Source organism: Myodes glareolus, chromosome 23 (assembly GCF_982192425.1).
Source record: "Myodes glareolus chromosome 23, mMyoGla1.1, whole genome shotgun sequence".
Classification (NCBI taxonomy): domain Eukaryota; kingdom Metazoa; phylum Chordata; class Mammalia; order Rodentia; family Cricetidae; genus Myodes; species Myodes glareolus.
Genome location: NC_142048.1, coordinates 54,337,188 through 54,359,273, shown reverse-complemented (window position 1 = coordinate 54,359,273; position 22,086 = coordinate 54,337,188). Strand labels below are relative to the sequence as shown.

The 22,086-nt window shown below is 44.8% G+C and overlaps 1 protein-coding gene across 1 annotated transcript in view; it reads left to right on the top strand.

The window, feature by feature from the left end:
• Nucleotides 1-22,086, top strand: part of Dlgap2 (DLG associated protein 2) — a 733,863-nt gene that overhangs the window by 415,865 nt on the left and 295,912 nt on the right. The gene's annotated exons all lie outside the window — the stretch shown is intronic.

The window sequence follows — 22,086 nt, the reverse complement described above, 5'->3', positions numbered from 1 at the left end:
TGGTAGGCGGGAGTTCCTCACTGATAAGAAATCAGCATGGCGACCCGCTGGCAATACCTTCTTTTCTGTATTGTACTTAGACATCATAGACAGTTTTCTCCAGATCATAGATGCTGATATGCATTTGCTAGCTTTAGCAGTATGACCCAAAGGTTCTGATGAAGGGGACATTAAATGAGGCTTTGTGAAATTATTCCTAACTGCTAGTGACCGAACCCGAGGGGATGTGCTAGTGACAAGAAGCTGTCCATCCTACCAGAAATATCAGCTGAGCCCTACAGTTGAGACATCTGAGAGTGGAGCTCCTGGCTCCTTGCTAAACCACGTTTCAGAATGGAGGAAGCACAATTACATAGTGTTTCGGTGCTGTGAGGAAGAAGGAAGAAAATGTGGTAGCCGCCTTGCCCCTGTTTCCGGGGACTCTTGAAGCTGGGTTCTGATTTTGTGTTTTAAAGAGGGATACTGCCTTGGGATCAGAGTCCAGCCCCTATTCCCTCTCCCAGTCCAGGAACCTTGGGCATCAAAAGACTTCAATGCCTTGTAGATCAGCTGAACAGCTTCCCTTGCAAAACACAAGACAGCAACTACAAAGCTGATCCAAAAGTTCTAACTGGTAGGCGACGATTCCTTCAGTCGGGTGGCAAAGGCGTGTTTTGACAAAGTTTTCCAAATTCTTTTTGCATCACTAACTGCACACCACAGATTCACCTGTGATAAAGTCTGGTCGTTTACATAAATCTCTGTCCCTGGTCTTTGCAGGATTAAGAGAAGTAGTATGTCCTTCAAAGGGATGGAGCCTGTGTCTTACGAATGCTGGGATACTGTGAGGATCTCAGATTGCTTTGGTCCTCGGGGCACTAGGAGTTTCATCATTTCTTATCATTGCAGCCTTTCTGTTACTCCCAGCCTGGGAGCGGTCTCTATGCTCTGGCTTCAAGGCCAGCATCTTTGTCCCCTTTCCCACTTTCTGTCGAAAGTTCCAGCGTGTTGTGCTGGAGTGCTAGAGAAGATATGAAGTATACCTCCTATGTCACCACCGTAGCAGGTTCAAACGAGTTCCGTCTGCCTTTTCTAGTAACACCAGTGTCCTGTCTATCGAGGATAGCGCACTGTGTGTGGTGTGCTATCCCCAAGGGAATCTTCCAGTTTCAGTACAGCATGCTTTGGAGGTTGGGTGAGGGATGGTCATGGCTGGCAGAGTGGTTGTCAAGAAGGGATCTAGATTTCCCAGGACAATGGGTACCGTGTCTAAGAAGGACCCCGGGCTACATGACAAGAGTTGGTGTCCCTACCCCCAGGAATGTTAGATGGTGGTCCCCATCTCATCCTAGACACTCACGGGTTCCTCTCCATGCCTCTTCTTGTTTAACTTCCCCAGCACAAATTCTGTCAGCACATGCACAGTGTGTGTCGCTCTAGGATGTATCAACTTGCAAATATTCCAGAGAGCCAGGCTGGACCTCATGTAAGAGTAGCCCCAGCTGTCCAAGCGGAGAAGCCTGGACGGTTAGGAGCGACCCCCACCTCAGCTGGAGGTCCTTGTCTGTGTCTCAGTGAAACTGGCTGCTCCTGCCTTCCTGACCAGACTTCTCCAAGGCCCTCCCAGGGCTTGATTCACTTGTACAAGTGAAACTGTTCCAAAGGAGAGCAAGGGAGGAGGGGCTGCCTGGGCTCAGCTGCGCTTTGTTTTCCAGAAGCACCAGCAAATGAATATTCATAGGTTTTTAAATCATTTAAGTAATTAGTCTAAGTGAGAGCTGGCCGGGTGCAGTGAGTAGAATCTAGGATCAGCTTTTTTCGTTGTTTGGTAATTTCGTTGGTGGCATCTATGCCTTAACTTATAAATGCCATCACACAGAAGGGGCCCTGAGTCAGAGGACTCTGCAGTACAAGGCTCAAAGATGGGCGTGCCTCCTTGAAAGGACTGGCTAGAAACTCGCCAGAGGTAGCTTCTCCCTCCCGTCAGAAAGCTGTTAAAGCCCTTCCTGGCTAACCAGTGAAGTGGGAAACACCTATTTGCATTTTAATGGTTCGTTCTTTCAGAGAGAGCTGTTTCTTCTTAGGAAAGGAATAATTAGCATCATCTCAGAAGGTAGTATCTGTCAAACAAATGAGACTGGGAGCAAAGTTGATGGAGAGGTCTCCGGATTCTCCCACTGCGAGTCCCTGTAATGACTAAGCCAGATTTTTTAGAGGACCCAACATGTTAATCATATGCGAAATGTAGATCAAGGCTTCAATATGCAAATTGCCTGCATGGCCTATATTATGAAGCCCTGAATCTTGGGGGCTGGGTATTTAGTGAGGTGGATATGTATGGATCCGCTGTTTGTCACCCTCTCACTGGCAAGAACAGAGAGGTGGTTCCTCGGTGAGCCCTGGAAGTGCAGGGCAACCTGAGGGCTGGGTTATAGCAGGCTGGGTCCCTTGGCGCTGTCAGGAGGTGGTGGCTACAGTGTGTTCCCATAGAGACCTCTCCTGACAGGAGTGAGCACATTCAGGACAGGGGCGATGTCAGTGACTCATCAACCTTATGCTCAAACTGTCTCAATTGCCTTTTTGACCGCTCGTTAACTCGTCTTGACATTTTAAAATCTATGTGTGGCATAATCTGTCATTTTAACATGGGAAAAATAAGAGTATATATCCCTTTTCAAACTTTACTGATGGATGTGTGTTAACGTTTTCTTTTAGCAAGAGCACGGTATACACACACACACACACACACACACACACACACACATATATATGCTGGAAGGTGCTGTAAGTGCACGGGTTCATGGATTTGTCTGTTTCCAGTTTTTTGGTTTGACGTGAGAATACAGATCATGATGGGCCAGGAGAGCTTGTCAGATCCACTGTGATGCGCTAGAGGTTTCTTTAGCTCACACCATGTAACCCAATTAAAAAGGAAACCAAACTATTAGGAAGTACCTTCCATGCAGACAGAGTCTACAAAGAACCAGCATGCATTTTAGTCCAGAGCATTCTCCAACAAGAGCCCTTGAGTGTGTGACTTAAAGATGCAGAGGCTATTGGTGGTCATGCAAGTCTACATTTTGGTAACGTTCTTTGTAGAGATTTCAGCCCAGAGGAAAAAATTTAAGTTTTAGAGTAATCTCTAAAATCATATGTGAAAATGTTTTCTGATTTTATTGTTTATTATGATGATGATGCTGACGTTGATCATTCAAACACACTAAAGTACATGTTACTCTGAGAATTGTGTTCAGACATATAGACTATTTCGTTTCTGCTTTCCTACCTTCATACAGCATGACTAAGAAGCAATGTACCTAGGAGCATTGTGCGCTTGGTTTTTTGGTACAAGAAATTCAAGATTTTCCCCATAAGTGACTCTGAACAATGGAAAATCTCCCCACTGCTCTTCACCCTCAATGAATGGGTGTCATCCATCCTGGGGTTCCAAGACTTCTAAACAATGGGATAATGAGTCAGGTGCTTCCTGATAAATGGACACGGAAGCATTTCTGTCCCACCCACAGCCCATCCTGCCTCACTAGACAGAGGAGGTCATGATGGCTGTCTGTATGCCCTCTTGAAGGGTGTACCTTTTAATTCTGTGCTTTGGATAACAGTGGCCTTTCTTGACTGCCGTTCTTGGGCAGTGAATAGAAGATAACCAGCTTTTAAGTTCTCAACATGAGCCAGGCACTCCAGAGGAATCCGCGTTGCCTAGGAACTGAGGCCTCTGCCAGCCAGCCCATCTTCCAGGGACATGGGGTGGTTCCTGTAGTTCAGTGCAAACCTGAGGGACCCTGCTGGGGTGGGGGTGGGTATAAAAGTTTGTGCTGGAGGAGGAGATCAGGACATAGGAAAGAAAACTTAGTCTGCTGCAGAAGGTCTGTTTTCTTGATCAAGGCCCAGAAAGGTGCTTTAGAGCACATAGCAGAAATCCTTTCAATGCAGCAACAACCGAGAGATGGGGGGACACAGAGAGACAGAGACAGACAATGACACATGTGTGCACACTGCACACACACACACGCACACACACACACACACACACACACACACACACACACACACAGTGTGGGGGATAAACATGAGCTGAGTTTGAGCGGTGAGGGTGTAGTTCTGACCACATGAGCAAATAGATGTATGACCTGTGCCCTATAACACGGAGTGGTAGAGGCATGGAGATGAACCCCCTCTAAGTAAACCTAGACATTCAGAAGTTTCCCCACCACCGAGGAAAGAGCTATAAAACACTGGCCAAGGATGGATTGACATCATGAATTACGTACCCGAAGCTGTGGACAGAACACGTTATTCACCGTAAGTGGATGTCTGAGGCATAAATACAACCTTGGTGCTCCCACCCATGTGCTGAGTAAGGAAGAGAAGTAGGGTGAAGTTAGTGTGAGAGTGTTTCAACTCTGCCAGGACTCAAGTGCTCTGGAACAAACCCACAGCCCTTTCTCTACCAGCAAACCGCTCCCACCTGAAGTAAGCAGAGGAGAGCATTGCAAACCAGGTGAACACACTTCAAGGGAGTAAAGAGACAACAGCAGAAAAATCAACCCGAGTGTTGGAAACAGACTGGTGCAGGCATTGGGTGTGTCTGAAAACACTAAGTAGGTGTTCAGAAGGAAAGGAACCCCGGTATAGGAGTGGGTAGTATAAAATGGTTATGAAATGAAATAGTGAAAAATGAACTCAGTCTTCTAGTTTGACTCCAGAGTGGGGGAGGGGGGGACTGTGAAGTGGGATAGGTGGAGCTGAAGGGAGAATTAATAAACTAGAAAACAGGTGTGAGCGTGTTGTCACGTGCGCTGCGTGGAAAGTAACAAGGGTAATATAAGAATGCATGAGAGATGACTACGGAAATACTGAAACGTGACTCTGGAGAAGCTGAGGATGGAGGGAATCGAGGTAGACCAGGCTAGGTTTTTTTGTTATTATTATTATTCCCGGAAATAAAGATGTATATTGCCACTTTGATCTGAAGGTTCCTGAAATTTAAACTAAACAAACAAAACATACTCAGACCCCCAAGCAAAGCTGAAGGATGTGGTACAAAGGGATGCTCTTGAATGAGCCAAGAGTAAGCACAAACAGCCATCCCAGGACCCTTTACCTTCAACAGACCCTTTCCTTTTAAGTTGAACCAGGTAAACTAACCAACACTTCCAGAGTGGGAAAAATGGCACAATTCCCCATGAAGCTGAATAAAAATGGAGAAAGAGAGATAGAAACAGAAAAACGGCACCGCTAAATGCTTAGACAGAACCACTTGAGTCTCGTGCAGCTTGCTTTGTTGATAGAAGGCTAATGCTCCAATGAGGAACACCAATGTTAAATGTTATAATTGACTCAAAATATGTGATAAAGAAAAGAGAATTACAGGAGAAAATGGCAAATCAAAAGTTATGAGAGGAGATGGCCTTGTACCTTTCTGTAGGAAGCTTGTCTCTGCAGTGAAAAGATGAGCATCTCAGAGGGACCCTGTCACCTGTCCACTGTCTGTCCTATAAGTACTAAGCTGGCTCTTTTCTCTCGCTTTTATAAACAACTCGTGTGACATTTAGCACTCATGCCTTTCCTGGGAACCCTTGCACAAATCCAAGCCGCTCTCAGTTTTCAGGTGAGCCTGGGTGGCATCACAGAATCCCACGGGTTCCCCAAGATGAGGCATGGTATCTCTCGATTCTCTCTCCTAAGGGCCTTTGAGCTCATAAAGACCTTTCGAAGGCCAGCTATCAGCAGCTGTTTCTGAAGTGTAGGTCAGATCAAATAAATCCTCCAGTTTTATCCAGGTTCCTCCTTTCCCACAGAGTGATTTCCATGTCCAAAATGTTAGCATCGTTTGAACTGGCTTGTCATTCTAACCTACCTAGCTTCTTGTTAAATACTGCCAGTTCTCTGGTGGCCACATGCTAACCCACAGTTACCAGATGGACTAGGTATGCTAAAGGCTTTTATGGTGAAAGGCAAAATCAAAGAACTAAGGAAGGAGAGATAGAGATAGATAGATAGATAGATAGATAGATAGATAGATAGATAGATAGATAGATAGATAGATAGATAGATAGGACAGTTTGTATTGTAAAGAGCCTTGAGGATGCACAGAACCCTGTGCACACACTACTTGAGCAGAGGTTAGTGTTTGCACACCCAGTAGGGAACAGTGGTCTAGGAAGAGATCTCCTGCTGGCTGGCATAGTCTCCGTGCTCCAGGTCAGTTTTTCTGGGTGCTCCCCATCACGGATACACCTTGCCGCATGGATTCATCCCACACCTCTGTGTGGCGAATCGACTACACGTCGCTTCCCTCTCTTCCAGCAGCACCTATGGGAGTATCGTGTGTACGGCACACTGAGCTCAGCACGGGGTTTTCAGCACCTTTTTTCTAACCTGTGTACCTCCACAGTGCCTGGCCCAGTCCTGCCTGCTCACAGCTGCGAATTTCTGGGACCATGGGTATAGCTAGGATACCTGAGCCTACTAAGCACCGAGGCAATCCTGTAAATGTTACGCTTAGAATTAGTCGGAGCCACAGATTAAATGCGATAAGAGGAAGCGAGAGTGAGGAGGAATTGCGCTCACCATCTGGTGTCTGAGGCTGGCGTGATTCTGCGTTTTGCTGAACGACACAAATGCACAAATGAGCCCTGATTTTTTAGTTCCTTTCTTTTTATAAATAATATCCAGTATCCGAGATGCAGACAGTCAGCTGGCGTGACTACTGTTTTCCCTCATCTATTTGCTCAGGAACATTATGGCCCCTGGGTAATTTAACAGTCAGGTCTCAGGATAGGTATGGGCTGTAGCGTTGTCCATTTTCTTATTGATAATGCTATGTCTGATTGTTGCGCTCTGAATCCTATTTAGGAAGTATGTTCAGAATAGATGATGCCATTGCATAACAGAGAAAATTTATCAGAGAAACTCCTAGTAATTCATAATAAGCTCTTCCACAATACCCAAAGCAGTGGCCCTGGAGAGAATTTCAGTGCAGGATAGCAGGTGACCTCTGTCTTCTGTGTCAGAGGTTGCCACTTTGGAAGGAAACCCTGTGATCCTTGACATCCCGGGGTGTGCATAAAGCCCTCCAAACTCAGCATCACTTTGCTGCTCAGCTCAGCTTGAGAGGCATGGTCTTCAGATCTCAGGAACATCAAGCAGCTGGGTGCACCCAAGACCGAGACATCAGCAGAAGCTCGGCATCTCCACTTGGAACGCATTTCCCTTTCGTGTTCCTCCTGAAGACTTGATGCATCCCCTTGGCAAATACTGTAGCAGGTGCCAGGACTCTCTGGAAATCGAAGAATCATATCATTTATTATATGATTAAATCATATCATTTATGTTATGAGTAGCCTCGACAGCTTCCCACAGTCCCTTTGGGGCCCCAACCTTACCTCTCAGGTGTCTGCAGAGAGTCTTGTGTCCGTCGCTGGTCTGAGACCCTCTTGGAGGAGACGAGAGACTAGAGGAGCCACCCCTGCTTAAGCAGGAGAGTTTAGGAAGCTGGGTGAAGTGTAATTTTAAGCTACATTCTGCCCCATGCCTCTTTGTCACCTTGGGCTGCTGCCCTTCTCTCCTACCTGTGTGTGGATGCCCCTGGCAGCTCTTGAATTTTGTTTTCTCTTGGCTGCATCTCATGGTTTTATATAAACCACAAGAAACTTCAATGGGAAGAGAAGATGACGGGTATTCTAACCTTAAGGAGTTAACAGCCTACATGACTTGCCATGGACTATGCTAGAAAGCCATTCCACATGGAACAAAGCAGTGGTAACAGCACCCAGAGCCCAGTCTGGTCTACCTCTTGTTTGCTACTCTCGATGCTGCGTTTGTGTTTATAAATATGGGCTTTGGATATGGTTTCTCTCCTCATGTGATGACAGACAGGAGAGCCCCTCCTCCCCCGGGTCCCATGTTTCTGTGGAAGTGTATTCATTGTCTTTCTTTCCCCCTGATTGTTCCATCTCATTAACAGTGATAGAAACATTGAACGATTGGGGCTTTCAGATCTCTCTGTCTGTGGAATGACCTTGGGATGAGAATAGCCCATCACTGAATTATTGGTCCCTCCTCTCCGCCTAAGCTATCTTGATTAGACCCAGAACTCAGGCTCTGAGCCTAGAAATAAGTGAGCTACTGACGTAGGCTGGCAAATGGTAACCCTGTGCATCAGGTACAGGAGAATCCTTGTAGTGTAGCGCGTGGATGGTGTTTTTGGAGCTCCAAAGGCAAACAGGATAAATGACTGGTTTTCTAAAATCTGAACTAAATATTTCTTCCCTTGTCATTGGTGCAGAGAAATAGATACAATCACCTGTTTGGTGGCTGCACCAAACAGGGAACAGTGGTCAGAGTGGTATGTAACTATCTCAGAATGGGAAGGCTTTTAAGTATGTAGGCAGAAATGGCATGATTCAAGGAGAACTGAATCTTGAATCTTCTTTAGACGTGCTCACTGAGAGATTTCTAGAAACCAAAAGGAAAATTATAAACAGATAGTGTTTTGGTTTCCCGGCTGCCCAGACCTGAATAATCACACAGAAACTATATTAACTACAACACGGTTTAACCATGACTCAGCTGTATTCCTAGGTAGCTCTTACATCTTAAATTAACCCATTTCTATTAATCTATGTGTCACCATGAGACTGTGGGGCCTACAGCCAAGTTTCTGGTATCTTCCCCTTTTGCGGCTACATGGCATCTCCCTTGTCTCTGCCTACTTTCTCTCTCTCTCTCTCTCTCTCTCTCTCTCTCTCTCTCTGTGTGTGTGTGTGTGTGTGTGTGTGTATGCACAAAAGGGGGAGGGAGGAAGATAAACATAAACACATAAATAGATATACATATACCGAGAGAGAGAGAGAGAGAGAGAGAGAGAGAGAGAGAGAGAGAGAGAGAGAGAAGTTTTCTCTCTAAAAGAAAAATTGTTCTGAGAGACAGAGGTAAAAATATTTTTATGGCTACACCTTAAAGACATAGCAAATGTTAAAGACAATGAAAATAATCCATCCATCTTTCTCCTTCCATACCTGAAGATTCTCAGCGTATGATTCAAAGCAAACCCATCTAGAATCTATCGAATCTACTTGGACATCAAACGTCACGATTTGGGGCTCAGATTTCTAGAACAACATATTGATGATATTCATCATGCCCATCCACTGCATATGTTCCTTAGACTAAGGACTGTCCCGTGCACATCTGCTTCCCCCCACCCCTAGAATGATGTCCAACCAACAGAGTTGTAATAAAGCACAGAAGCTGGCTGATCATCAGTCACAGGGAAGTGTATCCCAAAATCAGACATGGGCGCCTCTGAGCCCTACCATTTCTCGGTCTTTGTTCTAATCACTAAAACTGTCAAGCTGCCTTGACACGGAGGCCCTATGCCCCATCCTGTGGAGCAGTTCTTAGGATTTGGTGATCCCGGGTCTTTAGGTGATAGAGGGGAAGGCTGGATTCTAGTGAAGCTTGTTCAGCTCAGCTGCTGTGTTTGCCTGAAGAAGATCAGGGCACTCCCCAGTCTAACGTGGAGGGAGGAGGGAGGGAGGGAGGGAGGGAGAGAGAGAGAGAGAGAGAGAGAGAGAGAGAGAGAGAGAGAGAGAGAACCATTCAGCATAGGTAAGATCAAATCCTGTCTTTTATAACATCCTGGATGGAACTAGAGACAATTTATTCAGCTAAACAAGTCAGTCATGGAAAAGAAATACCACATGTTCCTGAGCCGACTTTGTATGACTGTGCCAGAACACCTGAGATTGACCTAAAAGTAGAACATTTATTGGGGTCCATGGCTTCAGAGGTCAGATGGCCATGTTGTTTCTTGGTGAGATATACCACCACAACAGGACTCAATGGTACTTGGAAGGCTGCTCACCTCATGGCATCGATGGAACAGCGTTAGAGAGGAAGGGGCCCAGTCTAGGGTAAGATGGACCCTTCAGTGACGTGACCCCAGTGACCTAGTTCATCCTGAAAATTCCATGACCTCCCAACAGCCCATTTAGCTATGAATGTATCCACGAGGTCAGAACCTCCACCCATCGGTTCTCCAAGGCCTTACGTAGAACACTGCTGCACTAGGACCCAAGTCATCAGTGCGTGAGCTGGGGGATATTCCAGGTCTAAGCCATAACAGAGTCGAGAGTGGAATGGTGGCCATCAGGGTGGAGTTAGAAGAATGGGGGATGCTTACTGGTCAGAGGGTGTAAGTCTGTGCCTGGAGTCTCATACTCATTGCTGTAACGGAGGCTGACAATGCAGGTCTGCATGGGTCAAATCTAAGAGAGGGGACTTTTGTATTTTCATAGCGCACATGCCCAGGAAGGTCCCAGGTGAGGTGACAGATGTGCTAATTATCATAGTTGTGGCTGTAATTCCACACAATAGGCATGGGTGACACAGCGTCACACCATGTACCTTGAGTGTGTTCCAGTTCTCACAATTACTCCTCAATAGAACTGTAGAATTCTAAAGGAACCACGTAAGGCAGACACATTGCCGCATCTGTGCCGTGTGTGGGGAGCTTCCAGGGCAGGAACTGCAGATTCCTTCTCTGCCGTTCTACCTCCACAGAGTCCCCATAGAGTAGATGCCACCCAAATGTATGTCTTGACATAACTGAGGCTAGAACGCACAGCAGAGGATCTCTCCAGACCCCAGAGGGAAGGTGTTGACACCAGATTTGCCCTGCTCCACTGCAGCAGGTTGTACTGGTAGCGGAAGAGAGGGCAGACAAAAGATGCTGGCTGTTCTGAGCAAGTGTCCAGAGAACCCTGAGCAGAGTGTGATTTCTACTTGGTTCTTTCTAAGAATGTCTAGTTAGGGGCTCTGGAATATAATTTAAGATGAGTCCTTAGAATCAACCAAATGTCCATTGAGAACCTTCAGTGCGGTTTTGATGCAGATTAAAAATGGCTGCTGGGTGATCTAATGGGGAAGTATATGGAAAGCTGGCCTCCTATTACTCTTTAAAATGGTGGTGCTGGTTTTACGTTTGAATAATAAAATGAGAGTGAATTCATGGTCAAATCCTGAATGGTTTCTTAGGTATTGAGAGACTAAAACAAACTGGAAAGGGAAGCTATAGTCACATTTAAGAAGCTGTGGTAGCATCCTCATTTTATAAAGGATGTACAGCACATTGAGTTTGAGTTGGCAATTTCAGTTAGCACATCCGTTGAGGTGTTTAACTGGGACTATTGAAAGAGTGGCTTAGCTCATGTGGCCTATGAACACAGAGCCCCCGTGACCCTTAGAACCCTGTGCTAGCAGCCAAGGGTTTAATAGAACAAGAAAGCTGGCAGAAAAAAGTCATGGTCATTTTGTGTGTTCTGTGATATCCCGTGTATTTGTGAGTAGCCCAGGATGCAGCAAGTTGCTCTGATCATGGGGAGAGTCCCTGCAAAGCCCTGGCTACAGGAAGGTGTTCAACACAGGGTACCAGGGCATAGGAGACTGCATGAGGGCCATAGATGAGAGCTAGACTCTGGGAACTCAGCTTGTGGATGGTTCTTCAGATGCTGGGGACGCTCTGTCCCAAGCACCAAAAAGTGCTCGTAGGCCTCTCCCAATCATCTATATGAGCTTTAGGGACTGTGGTCTCATCATCTCCTAAGAGACTAGCTACTATCATATAGATTAAGGAGTTCTGAGAAGAAATATTACACAGTATTAATATGTCAGGGCCATCAGACCACATCTGATGAAACACACTCGACCTTGGGTATTGATACTGGCGTCTCTATTATTATCTAAAGCTTATCCCTATAGTCAAACGAATACATTGAGAAACACCTCCACGGAATTAGAGAGCCCTCTCTGGAGACTGTTTTGGATTTTGAGACAGTCCCTTAGCACAGAAGCATAGCCCCAGAGTCCAGGAATTGACCTGAGATGATGAGGAAATTTAGGGGCCTAAGGTACAACTCAGGAGAGTCATACAGAGCAGGGAGCAGGCCTCACCAGCAGGTACTGGGGCCCAACACCTGGACTAAGTCCATACTCAGCTGGGCGATTAAGGAATTCTCCTACATGAAGGTGAAGGTGTGCCCAGTGGGTAGAATGTTCTAGCATCATTCATTTGGGTATTGCACTGAGGACTTTGCATAAGCAGCCCACAGGTTTTGCAGGAGGCCTCCTGGCTCTTCTCAGGCCCTTGAAGTTTACTGCATACACAGCTGGTCTGACTTTGAATTTAATCCTCTAGCCAGTGTGGGCGCTCCAGCTTGGAGCTAGCTGCATTTAATGAAGGGGATATGTACCTCATGTTAAACTGAGATAATTCACCTAGGCCGCCCAGGCCAGGGAGCCAAGGAGGTGGAATTCTGTTCAGAAGGAGGTAGTGTCATCAGAGTGAGTCCCAGACCAGAGCTTCAGATGAAATTCTCTGATGCCAACACTTTTGAATATAGCCATGGCCTGATCTTTATGACTTTGAATTCAATTCAAAACCTGAGTCACTCACAATCCATTTTTCTTTTATGAAAGTCTCGTCAATTTAAATAACAGCTTTGTGGGAAAATCACTTATGGTAATAGTTCACTCAATCCAATAGTGTTGTCACCAGTCAATCTAAAGTAACAAGGTGTCTCTACTGCTATGAATGTTATGAATTCTATATTCTTAAATTATGTTTTAAATTAAATTTCCATTCAAATTAACATTTAATGCAATTTTTAGGTTTATACCTTAAATCTTAAATTTACTTAAGATAAAAATTATTTAAAACAGGGAAGTTATTTCCCCAAATATAAAGGCACTGGAGCGATTTTATACATCATGCACCCAGATACATGTGTGCATCTACCTATGTAGGATGTAAGAATAAGTCTATGCAGGATGGGAGCCAGAAGGATTATAAAGACCGGGTGATGGATGGCTGCTAGGAGACACAGCAGGACTTTGGAGCATAGAACTCACAGAGACTGTGACAACAAGCAAAAGATGTGGAAAGTGGACACAGAGTCCCACCCCTAATTAAGAAGCTATCTGCAATTAATACCTGCTGGGAAAGAAAAAGTCAATTTTCTCCGATGGAATGTCACTGGGTAAATCAACCATACTCCAGAGGAGTCTGCAAAGCCAGAGTAATTGGCCAAAACAAAATGGGGACCTTTTTTATGACTACTTGGTATTTGCGTGTTTGTTTTTCTTTTGATAATTTTTGTTTCATTATTTTTGTTTGCTTATTGTACTGTCTGTGCTTTGTTTTGTCTTTTTTGGAGGGCTATTGAGAGAGAGAGGAAAAACAGAAATTTGGTGGGGATAGAGAGGTGGGGAGGAAGATCTGGGAAGAGTGGGAGAGAGGAAATGCAACACACACACACATATGTGTGTGTGTGTACTATATATTTGATATATACTACTGTATATTTGATATGTATTATATAAACATAAAAACAAACATACAAAATATATTGTATGAATTTTTTTTCAATTTGTCCAAGAGTGAGGTCAAATTTGAATTCTCCACTTCTCTCTGTTTTCACCGTCTGTGGTCTGTAGTTACTAGTGTGTTTGTAATCTGTTGTATGTGTATCTAATCTGTCCATCTCTGTTGCCTGTGAGCTGTGTCTGTATATCTTGTTGTTGCCTCTGAGTCTGTACACCCCCCTCTGTCTATCCTTAACAAAAAGCTCTGCTGTTATTTATTGAACAGCACAAAAAACCATAGTATGGGAAAAGGATAAGGGGTTCTTTTATTCAGAATTATTTATTTTATTTTTAAGATTATAATAGATCATAACATTTCTTCTTTCCCTTTCTTCCCCCCCAAACCCTCCAATATGATATGCCTCTCCCTACTCTCCTTCAAATCCATGGCCTCTTTTTCATTAATTGCTACTGTATGCACATAGACAGATATATTATGAAATATAACCTGCTCAGTCCAGTGAAGGTGACTCATATGTATGCTTTCAAGTCTGACCATTTGAACTGAAAAACCAATTGGTGTGCTCTTCCCTGGGGAAAAGTACCTCTCCCACTCCTAGCATTCCTTGGTTGCCTGTAATACTTGGTGTAGGCTCAGCCTCATGGACTTTTCCCCATCTACTTTGGTATGACCATTGGTAATCTCATTGGTCAGCTTCTGTTTGGGTGGCCATGCTGGTGAGACTTTATGGGTGTAGCTTCTGATATTGCTAGGAGACATGATCTCATAGCAAACTCCCTGATCCTCTGGCTCTTGCAGTCTTTCTGCCCCCTCTTCCTCAATGTTCTCTGGGCCTTAGGTATAGGACTGTTTTGTAAATGCATCCACTGGGACTGTGCTCCACAACTTTGCATTTTGATTGGTTGTAGTTTTCTATAATGGTCTCTCCATTTGTTGCAAAGAGAAGCTTCCTTGATGAAGGGTGTACACTCAGACACACACAACACAACACACTTACACATAAACACACAAACATATGCACACACGTATACACAAACCTCGGTCAGGCAGAACCCTTGCCCAGCTCACTTCATTTCTACTCTTGTAAGTTTTGTCCTTCTCTCTGGTCAGAGCAATGACCTGTGCGACAGAGGTGAGGGAAGAGCAAGCCTGCTCATGACCTTGAGAGGAAGATGTTCACAGTCTTGCATCACACAGGGCAGGAGGGTGCTTTAGTCAAATAAGGCTGGGGCTGGAGTGTGCCATCGTGGTTTGATGGAGCCCATGGAGCAAGGGATGGAAACAGACACATCCACTTGGTTTCCAAGCCTTTGAGACTCAGGTATTGTCTCCAGACTGACTTACCCTGTAGTCCTGCTAATCCGCTCACTCATTCAGGTGGCTCCTGAAATATTATATCTCTTTTTTAAAAAAGTCCTAACTTTTCTATTCAAAATACTATGCACAGTGGCCCTCCAACATTACCATTTCAAACCAACATGAGGTCTCCCTGGGAACAGCAGATTTCAATGAGACATCATCACATAGAACATGGGAGTCTTGGGCTTCTATTGAGAAGAGTCGTCCTGTTTTGTTGGGGGCTGTCTCTGGTACAGAGCCCTCTTATTTCTCTTCCTGATATTTTATGAGCACAAAGGTGTGTGTTTTAGTTAGGGTTTCTATTGCTGTGAAGAGACACCATGACCATGACAACTCTTATAAAGAAAAACATTTAATTGGGTTGGCTTACAGTTCTGAGGTTCCGTCCATTATCATCACGGTGGGACAAGGCAGAATATAGGCAGACGTGGTGCTGGAGAAGTAACTGAGAGTCCTGCATCTTGCAGGTAACAGGAAGTAGACTGACTCCCTGGGTGTGGATTGAGCATATGATGAGACCTCAAAGCCTGCTTCCACAGTGACAGACCTTCTCCAATGAGACCACACCTACTCCAACAAGGCTGCACCTCCCATGAGTGCTACTACCTTTGGGGGCCATTTCCTTTCAGTTTCCTTTCAGTTTCCTTTCAGTGTGCTTGTGGTTTATTTTGCCTTGAAATAAAACTCTTGCTGTGATTTTAAGTGAGTGTGTGAGGACATGGTGCTCCAAACATTGTGGCTGTCGTTCCTTCTTTGATTGTCCATCTTGACCTTTTAAAGCAGTGGTTCTCAAACAGGGGGTTACAACCCCTTTGGGAGTCAAATGCCCCTTTCACAGGGGTTGTTTATCTGACATCCTGCATATCAGATATATTACAGTAACAAAATTACAGTTATGAAGTAACAACAAAAGCAGTTTGATGGTTGGTGGGGTCACCTCAACATGAGGAACTGTATTAAAGGGTCACAGCGTTAGGGAGATTGAGAAACACTCTCTTAAAAGAATGGTGTCACATCTTGCCCATTCCCTCCCTCAAGTCTATCTTAGTGAATAGCCTTCTCGCTTACATTTTGTTTGCTGGTTTTGTCGTTCCTTAAAGGTAGTGTATATTACAAACACACACTTGTTTGTTACTTAATTCATGGTTCTCCATTGGTCAACATGATCTGTGTGTCTCATATTAGGAGGAAGCATTATCATTTCCTCATTACAGTGACTACAATTCAGTTTTCACCAGACAGTTTCTGGCATCGTAGAGGTTTTAGGAATGTCTCAGCAAGGGATGAATGTGTTTTCTACTAAGTCTCATCACATGCCATCTCATGTGATCCACGCTACCCACTCGCCGGTGAATTGTGAACTATCCCGCCGCGTGAAAGATGCTCCTGAAAATCACTTCTAGTGGACTCGCAGTAGCCCAATTGTGAGAGTCTAATGTGATCTATGGAATTAATCCCCTTTTAATGGCTACATAAGTTGGTTCTAATTTTTTGCTAATATACATTTTACCTTTATGAATATATTCATAGCTTTATCATTGTGCTCCTTCATGATTGTTTCCTCCGGCTAAATCATGGAGATTTAGAAATACAGTTAATTCAAAACATGGTTGATTTTCCCATAAGTGTCTGCTGCTCAGGAGTCATGCCCTATGCTTTTCCTAGACAGGAAAACAATGTAGCTGTGTACATGGGTCCTCTCCCAAGGGTTTTGGAGATCTTTATTATTATTATTTCAAAACCAACTTGACAGCTTTTTTTTGGTGGAATCTGCATTAATATAGAAAAAATTTAAAAATAGTGTCAGGGATCTAGAAATTAAGAAAGTAGAATATATAGGTGAAGGCATATACATACAATATGTATATAAAATACACGATCCATACATTAATACATACAATAAAAGGGCTGGAGAGATGACTCAGTGGTTAAGAGCACTGGTTGCTCTTCCAGAGAATCTGGGTTCTATTTCCAGCACCCACATGGTGAGTTCACACTGGCTATAACTCCAGAGGATCTGCCTCAGTCTTCTGGCCTCCACAGGCATGAAGCACACACATAGCACACAGACATGTGTGCAGACAATATACCCATGCACATAAAATAAATTAATTAAAAAACTTATACACATACTAAGGGGCTTGAGTATTTGATTGCTTTATAGAGTCAAAAGCAGATAGTAATTTCCCCAGCAGTCAGATAGATTGCAGAAATGATTATAAAATAGATAATTCCTAGCTGAGTCCTGGTTCTACATGATAACCCGTCCTATAAATTATGTGTGTGCAGACAGGGCCAGGTCTGTGGTGTAGCTCAGGCCAATAAGCAACAGTCTCATCTCCCTCTGAAGTTGACTTCTCCAAGTGATGGAGCAAATGTTCCTTGAGAACAGTTTAGGAGATATGTCTGGAGAAGAAGAAAACATTCTGGAATGTTCTAAGAGCCAGGCTCTCAAGGCTCAGTTAACTAAGCCTGATTCATGGTTGACTATAAGGAGGAAATAGGCAGCTTAAGGAAACGCAACAAAATCCTTAAAGAACAAAGGGTTTGCTTTGTCTCCTCTAGTTGACAATAATTCCTCACCGTTTTCTCCAGTTCTGACATGTAGAAGGTGTGGTCTTCGCTTTTCCCACCCACCCAAGCAGATGCCTCTTCCAGACGTCACAGATCTGAATCCATGTGTAATCTGTTCTCAGGCCCCACAGGGACATGGAAGTCAGGAGTCAGGAAATCATGTTCCTTTTACAGCTACAGAGATGGAGAGCAGTGGATAGGTTCCTTTGGCCTCAGTTCCTTTGCACATGGAAGTAAAAGAGGAAATCTCTATGCTGCCTGTGGTCCCTTCCAGTGATTCAGTGAGCCAAATCGCAGCCTGACCTTTGTCTCTGAGGAGACCCCAGTCTTCCGGACTTGGCTCGCGCATGATTTGCATAATTGTGAACATGATCAATATTCAATTACTTTTCTTATTGCCAGCCGAAGGAATGATTGCCAGGAAGAACAAATGGATTCCAATACTACTAGATCCTTGTGCTAACAACAAGCGAAACACAAACACCCTCTTACCGTTTTATTTGCTTCCTGGTGTGTGAATGACTTGATTCTTTAAAAGCCATGTTTTATAAAATTCTGGTTTTAGTATGAGTGATATATATCCTTAGACTAGTCAAGGATTTATTGGGGAAAAAAGAGCTCTCTGCGTAGCTGGTTGTATTTAAAGAAACACCTTCATCTGAGCTCTGTGGTTTGGCCATTGGCTTTTTTGCCTTGAATGCATACCTGCGGTATTTGATACACATCCCAAAGAAGATTCCCTAGACAACAAAACCCAGAACTGCACAGATGCCCTTCTTCATCTGATGGCCTATCCAGGGGAGAAGAAGACTGGCTCGCTGGCTGGCTGGATGGCCGACGACTGGCCAGCCTGGTATTTGGATAAGGACTACACACCTATGCACTTCACAGTGACAAACCCTGAGCTGGGCTTATTCATAGGAAATATCTTCTAGTTCAAACCAGATGGGGAACGCGGACTACCCGAGGGACATGAACTTGATTCACCCGAGAAAGAATTTTAACTGCAAAAAATTTGCAAAACAAGAACAACACAGTCTTTTTTCTAACTGAAACAGGCAAAATTGCAGATAATTGAGATGTCTCCCTGCGGATTCACAGTCATTGTTTAGCCGTGTTAACTGGGGCATTCCCAACCTCAAAAGCCTTTTAGAAGACAGCTGTAGACTGCTTTGGTCGTTTTGATCTTAGTATTTGTCTGCTTATTGACTCTGTTCCAGAATTTTCTTCCAACTCCAGTTCTTCCACCTAGTTTAGCAATTGCTCACTGTAAATGAGACTCTGTTTTATACTTTATGCTAATAAGAGGACATCAATACTGGCCATCATAATTGATTATATCAAGAACAAAGCATGTTAGACATGTCCAAAACTATGCTGCGAGAGAGGGATCATCACCTTAATTAGTGTACAAAGAACAAGTCACAGAGGGAAATGAGACGTTTGTCTGTATTCCTTGACTGCTCCTGCTTGAAACACACCACAAACACAGAGGTGTCCTGTGGCTTCTGAGAGTCAGGGGCCTGCACTGACCGAGCCCCACCTGTGGCAAGGCTCTAACCTTACCTATAGGCTCAGGAGCTTGCCCTGTGATTCATTTCCTCTAAGCAACAAGATTCATAGCCCATTGCTTCGTTAGCCTGAGGCAGATCTTTAGAGCAAGTCCCCTGACCAGAGAGTATCTTCCTCATCCGAGGGGCCACTCGTCACCTTGACACCCTCTGCCAGTCACCAGCAAATCCCTGGGTCTGTGCACATTCACGCAGGCTGGTACCCCCACAGAACACAATGCTCGCAGCTGTCTAGCCCATGGCACGCGTGGAAAGGTCGCAGGGACGGTAGCCTCAGCTGTGGGGAGTACAGAATGCGGTGATGAGGGATGCACTGAGGACTTCCCATAGACTCTGCACTTCTGCATCCTCCTGCTTCAGGAGTCCTCAGTGACCTCACTCTGGTACCCACATGTGGCTTCAAGGGACTCACAATCTCTCCCCCATTCCCTCAATGCCTGCTCCGGAGCTGGGTTAGGCTGGACTCGATACAGCTTGGCTTCTCCTTTCTCTAATTTTCTTGATGGCATCTCAATAAGTCCTGTGACTGATGATTCAGATTAGCTATGCATTTGCTTTACAATCTGGCTACACCCCTAGCCTCTTCTCATACACTTCCTTGAGATTAAGGGTGGCCCATGAATATGTTACTAAGAGGGGGGGAAACCTGGATTGCATCATGATGCATACCTATTTATCTCCCCTTGGTAAATGAACCGTAGTTGGTTTTCTCTGTGTCAGGAAAGTGCATACTGATCTAGGTATTTAATCAGGCAAGTATGTAACAAAAGGAATAGGCTTTGAGTAGGTCATCATACCTTGGGAGTATTTTAAAGAAGAGGGGATTTGGAAATTTGATTGAAAAAGGACCTTCTTAGGAGTGCTGTTCAGTGTGTCTTGTGATAATGGGCTTCTGTCCCATGGAGAATGGCACTTCTTCCCTGGACAGGGGCATGGTATGATCAAGTGTGTGACTGTGGATGTGCAGGACAGTGAGGTCACTTGATGTGGTCCTGCAGCTGGTAAGGCAGGAGGTGATGGGCTGGACCTTAGTCAGAGTCCAGCTGGGAGACTGTTGACTGGCAATGATTCTTAAGTGGGGCTGTGAGGGCTCCCAGGGCTCAGGGCATCTTCCTATCTGTCCCTACAGCCACAGTCTGTCTGTTTCTGGGGTCACAGCCTGCAGGGAGAAGCGGTATTTTGGGTTTGTATCAGAAGCTGTAGGGGAACTGGGATCTGGAGTCAGATGGCCATAAACTGGAATCTCGGCATGAAATGAACTCTCTAGTCTGCTAGGTGTTGCTGGGATAGAAAGTCTTCAGCACTAAGGATGTCCTGGACTCCAGAAAAACTATAGGTATCCAGTTCTCCTCACACAATAAGTATTCAGTCTGTGTGTGTATGTGTGTGCGTGTGTGTGTGTGTGTATGTGTGTGATGGACTTTTGTTCGGTTGATACTTTGGGTACATATTCCCACAGACATAAAGATACGGTTTCTTAGCCATGTACCCATTAGTTCTGAGAAAGATAAAGATGTGATGTAGAGAGTTCTGGCCCCTCTTTTCAGGCAAAGGTTTTCTTGTTACCATGACATTGGTATGGCCCCTTGCTCTTTAGGTTTCCTAGTAGCCTAAATTAATGATTTATACATATTCAAGTGTCTGATTCCAAGCCATTCTTGCCTAGGCACAGTCTGTCTTAGGCCTGCTTCAGATAGAGACGTTTTTTGAAGCACGGTGCTCTGAACCGACAAACGAGCCTACCAGCAGTTGGCAGGTGTTAAAAGCAAGCTAACTAACAAAATGTTCGCAGGAAAGGCTATGGTAGGAGCTCACTAGAGTGGAACGGGCCATCCACGTGAAGCCCTGTCAGGCAGAAAAGGCAGAGAAGGGTCCATCCCCTAGTGACATTCCTTGAGGACTGTGACCTGTCACACTTGCCTTTAATCTGCCCCAGGGGGAGCTTTAGAACCCTATGAAGGCATCATGTGCTGACCGATCCCTGCTGCTTAATGCAGGCATGTACTCTGAAACACCACAGTGAACACATGTTGTCTCTACCCGGTACACAGGATCCGCACTTTCCTGTCTCCCCATCCACTTTCAGACCTCCTGTGTTTACAAAGGAGAAGGTGCGTGCCGTTGGGCATTATTGGCGCTTATGTATTTAATCCTAGTTGTTTTAAAATCAAAATGTGTCCTTCTTGATGCTCCAAAAGGATAATCCTTTTCATGGTGGGAAACGGTTACTTTGACCATGCTGATCCATTTGCTGTGTTTTGCTTTCTCCTTGTTTCAATTTTTTTAAAAAAGATTTTCTTGTGTATGTGGCACATATGTGTAGTGTTTATGTTTTTTAGCATGGTTGTCTACATGTGTGCATGTGTGCCCATGGATATGTGAGTGCCGGTAGAGGTCAACACTGAGTGCCTTCTTCAATGGCTCCCCACCTTTATTTTGAGACGGTGGTGTCTCTCCCTGAATGTAAAACTCATCCATTTAGCTAGGCTGGTGGTCAGCTAGAGCCAGGTATCTCAGCCTTTGTTTCCTCCCTGCTGGTAGCACGGAGAGAGCAGGCCTAGGCTCTGACACCTGGTGCTTTTGCATCTTTGTTTGTTCTCTTGATGTGGCTGAGGGGATCTTCACTCAGGCCTTTAATGCTGGCACTTGCCCTGCTGAGCCTCCCAGGGCTTCTGCATGTAAAGCTAGGCAGCTCTGTCACCTACCTACTGAGGCCCCTGCCATCTGTCTCACACTTAAAAAATGGGGTAGCCCTAATGAAACCACCACCAATCACTCAATATTCCTTCAGAGAAGGCTGTCACCCAAGATGGATCTTGAAAACCTTCGCAGCCCTTTGGTCACGTGACTAAGGGTGCTCAGAAGAACTTGAGTACCAGTGTGTTCACTGTGGTGACGCCTATGGAAACCGATGTTTACAGCCAACCCAGGAGCTGATAGAAAGGAAATACCTGATCAGTCATGATCACCGTGTGTTAAAAATCACACATGGCCTTTAAATGCTATCTTTTGTGACATTCCTGAAAGTTCACCAAATGCCACAGTGCACATTTGTTTTTAAGTGGCACAGAAACATTGTCCATAAAGCACAGAGACCGAGAGCAGTTGTCTCCTGAAATACAACTCTAGGTTTCGTAAGCTTTAAATTTGCTGCAACAAGTGTGTGGCTTTTCTGATAGTGGTAGACAACCCTAT